At 50.1% G+C, this 4,126-nt stretch overlaps 1 long non-coding RNA gene across 1 annotated transcript; it reads left to right on the forward strand.

Annotated features, from left to right (window-relative positions):
* The first annotated feature begins 2,449 nt into the window (after positions 1 to 2,449).
* Positions 2,450 to 3,629, forward strand: LOC116810213 (uncharacterized). Its single transcript, XR_004370233.2, has 3 exons — positions 2,450 to 2,534; positions 3,279 to 3,376; positions 3,532 to 3,629. It is a non-coding gene; the product is annotated as an uncharacterized LOC116810213 (long non-coding RNA).
* The last annotated feature ends 497 nt before the right edge of the window (positions 3,630 to 4,126 follow it).

Consider the following 4,126-nt stretch of genomic DNA (forward strand, 5'->3'; position numbering starts at 1 on the left):
AAAATATTGAATCTTCATGCCTATGAATTTTTTATTTTATATTTATGTGAGCCTTCATTAATATGTCTCAACAACATTTTAATATTTTAGTCTGTAAAGTTACTATTTTTGGTTAAGTATTTTTCTTAGATACTTGATATTTTAGTATGAGAGTTTAAAAATTATATATTCTTTACTTTTATTTTCCTATTCTTTCCCTGACAGAAAACAAAGTTGATATTCTATTGAATTCTTACGTTATACTAGAAAACTCATATACTAGTATATATTGAGTAAATTATCTTTAGTTCTTTTAGATTCTTTTCATGCTCAGTCGAATCACCCATTCATCACAAAAGTTTGGTTTCCAACTGGCCAATCCTCATTCCTTTCATTTATTCCTCTTTGCATTACAACATTTGCTACTACCTCTAGTATAAAGAGTAATAGAAATACTTGCAGCAGTAACTCTAGGTTAAGTCCCAAGTTCAAACTTCTAGTTTCAATAATTAAAATATTTAAAAGGCATATCTGCTATAGGTTTTGCATATATATTTTTTATCTAGTTTGGTAACATTTTTTCATATTTGATAAACTTTATTTTAGAATAATTTTGAATTTAAAAGAAAATTGTGACAATGTTTAAGAACATTCTTAGATGCCCCATACTCTATTCCTCCTGTTACTAACATCTTAAGTTGGTAAGGTTTCCTAAAACTAATGAACCAATATTGATATGCAAACATCCTTTGTTTATTAACAAACATACTTTATTCACATTTATTTCCTTGTCACGAAAATCTATTTTCCGTCCTAGGATACCTTGAGGATACTCCATTACATTTATTCATCATGTCTCTTTAAATGCCCTTTGGCTGTGCCAGTTCACTGAGACTTCTCTTGATTTTGAAAACATTGACAGTTTGGAGGTGTATGGTCAGGTATTTTGTGAAATAGCCTTTGATTGGGAATTAAGTGATTTTTTTTTATGACTTGATGTAGGTTATATTTTCTCGGAAGATGAACAGAGAAGTGCCATTCTTATCATATCATACCGATGGCACATAGTACCAACACAATTTGTCACTGATGATGTTACTTTGATCACCATGGTGACCTAGTGTTTGTCAGTTTTCTTCAGGGTAAAGTCACATTATTTTTTTCCCCTGTGTCGTACTGTCATCTTGGGAAGGATAGGAAGACCCAGGACTAGCCAGTAGTCAGATGAGGTCTCTGAGGGAAAACTGCAGAAACCTCCTGCCCACAAAGAAGAGGATCCACAGAAACCAGCTCCCTACCTGTTGTCATCCCTGGGAGGCCCAGGGGCATGTTGACCCACGGTGCTGTCCCCTGACATCTTAGGGTGTAGAAAGAGGAGAAGGCTGTGCTTATGTGAGTCTCACTTCAGATCAGGAAAGCGGAAGATCAGGAGGAGGGCCTTCTAGGCATCCCCCGGCTGATACAGAGGACGGACTGGTGAGCTACCCCACCACGGACACAGGAGGATCCCCCAAAACCAGCCCGTTTTCACTCCTAGGAGGCCTTGGGCAGGGCCATTAGGGAGAGATGCTAGCGTGCTCCAGTCCCTCTTGGGGGGTTCATGGAAATGGGAATCTTGATCTGAAAAACAGTCCCTGGAGAGAAGAGGGAGGGAGTGGAGGCCATGTCAGGAATAATAGGTTGAGGACGACTGAGGGTCCTTCCCACGCCATTTCAGACGGAGGGCAGTGGAGCCCTACCTGGAGTCTGGGAGGCCATACCCCACTGTGGATGGATGTGATTCTACCTCTCTTGCACCTTGCAGGTCTCAAGGATGGGAGGGGCTTATTAGGAGGTGAAAGACTCAGATGCACAGAGGCAGGGAGCCCAGGCAATTTCAGGAGTCCAGGTGCAGCCTCTCAGGAAGGCAGGAAGGGAACACCCATGACTGGTAGTGCCACCTGTCCTGTCCCTGTGCCTGCTGCCAGCTCTGGAGGAGCCCATCAGGGCCCCAGATTTACAACTTTCTGACTTCCATTTTGGGAATCAGCCAGAGGGGAGATTTTCTCTGAGGAGGGCAGCTTCAGTTAAACAGAGGGAGTAGCCCCAGGGCTGGCCACTCAACAAGAAGAGAACTCTGTCGAAGGACGGTGACCTCCGAACACAGGGTGGGAGGCGTAGGCTGCACCCTGCCACTCCCTGCTGTCAGCCCGGGAAAAAGGTGGGGTGTGAGTGTCAAGGACTGGGGAGGTGGGAGGGAAGAGGTCAGCAGGGCTTAGGGAGTGAGCAGAAAGGTTTGGAGCACATCCTGGAGGTGGGAAGGAAGGGATGGAAACGAGGCTGACAAGTGGGGGGGGGGGGCTTCCTCCTCTGAGAGGAGGCCCCGCCCCACGCTATCCGGGCTGTCAGCCCTGATCAACCCTGGCAGGGTTCCCGGATGTGCTTTCCCGGATGTGCTTTCCCGGATGTGCTTTCCTGGCGGCCATCTTGGGAGTCTGAAGGACCTGAGGCATTTTGTGACGAGGATCGTCTCAGGTCAGCGGAGGGAAGAGACTTAGACCTATCCGGTCTTCAAGGTGAGGGCCCCGAGGGAGAAGTGAGGGACCCCCCCCCCCCACCACAGAGAGAAGCAGCCCTGGCCTGCCCTATCCCTGCGGTGGCACTTGTAGGTCGCGGAAACGAAGATGGTAGCCGAGGGCTGAGGGACGCGTCCTCACGGCAGAAGAAGGGAGGAGATGCCGGCCCGCTAGGGAATAAATAGGACGGCATTGAGGAGGACCGGGGGGAACCCCCACCTCAGAGGACAGATTCCCAGAGATTCCCACCCTGCTCCTCAGATCAGCCCCCATAGAGCTCCCCAGGCGGCTGAGGCTGAGCGGCCGCCCTCTCATTGCTGGGTGAGGGGTGTAGGGGAGGAGGAGGGGGAGGCCTTGTTCTGGGGGTCCCATGGCAAGTCAGCACAGGGAGCTGCCTCCAGTTGGCAGAGGGAAGATTCCCAGGCCCTGCTGGGAACCAGAGTGAGGACTGAGGGGTCACATGTGCGTCAGAACAGACGTGAGGCCACAGGGACTGCCCCCGTGGTAGAGTGCTGGGAGGTGGCTGCCACCTCACTACCTCCCACTGCTCTCAGGGATGTGGAGTTTGCCTGAGGTTTTGCCTCAGGCCAGCAGAGTGGTGGGGGCCTGGCCCTGTCTGAGAAAATGTGACAAAGTTAATTGAATTCTGAGGGGACCACGAACCTCAGAATTGTGGGACTCCGGGAGTCTGGCCAGCCCCAGCTGCCGTCTTAGCTGGAGAGGCTCCTTCCCTTCCTCTTGCAGGTGCTCCAGGAAGCAGGAGTTGAAGACCTGGGTGTGAGGGACACATACATCCTAAAAGCACCACAGCAGAGGAGGCCCAGGCAGTGCCAGGAGTCAAGGTGAGTGCATGGCCTGACTGTGTACCAAGGGCCCTACCCCCAGAAACAGGGCAGACCTGGCAGCACCCGGCCTGTAGCCACCCACTGTCATTCCTGGTGCCTCAGGCTCTGCCTGCCAGCTGTGCCCTGAGGTGCTTTCTCACGTCCTCCTACAGGTTCCCAGCAGACAAACCCCCTAGGAAGACAGGCGACCTGTGAGGCCCTAGAGCACCACCTTAAGAGAAGAAGAGCTGTAAGCCGGCCTTTGTCAGAGCCATCATGGGTGAGTTTCTCAGCTGAGGCCACTGGCACTGTCCCTCTCTCCCTCAGTCCTGTGGGATCCCATCATACCCATTCGTGTTCACACGTTTACCTGCTGCTCATGAACAATATTCATCATGCCTCTCTTTCTAAACCTTCCATGCCCCATCTTTGAGCAAGGCTTCCAGAAGGCAATTTTCATACTGGAGTTGGTAGATGCAGAGGATCCCCCAGATGAGGAAGAGGAGGAAGTTTCCTCCATTTTCTCTTCCTCTTTCCACTTTTTATTCCCCTCCTCCTCCTCCTGTTCTTCTTTCTCATCCTCATCCTCTTCTCTGATTCTGTGTTCTCCAGGGGACAAGGAGATGCCTGCTGCTGGGATGCCGAGTCTTCTGCAGAGTTCTGCTGAGAGTCCTCAGAGTCCTGAGGGGGAGGACTCCCAGTCTCCTCTCCAGAGTCCTCAGAGTTGTCCTGAGGGGGAGAACTCCCCGGATCCTCTCCAGAGACCTC

The sequence above is a fragment of the Hylobates moloch genome, unplaced genomic scaffold (assembly GCF_009828535.3).
Source record: "Hylobates moloch isolate HMO894 unplaced genomic scaffold, HMol_V3 SCAFFOLD_6107, whole genome shotgun sequence".
Taxonomy (NCBI): Eukaryota; Metazoa; Chordata; class Mammalia; order Primates; family Hylobatidae; genus Hylobates; species Hylobates moloch.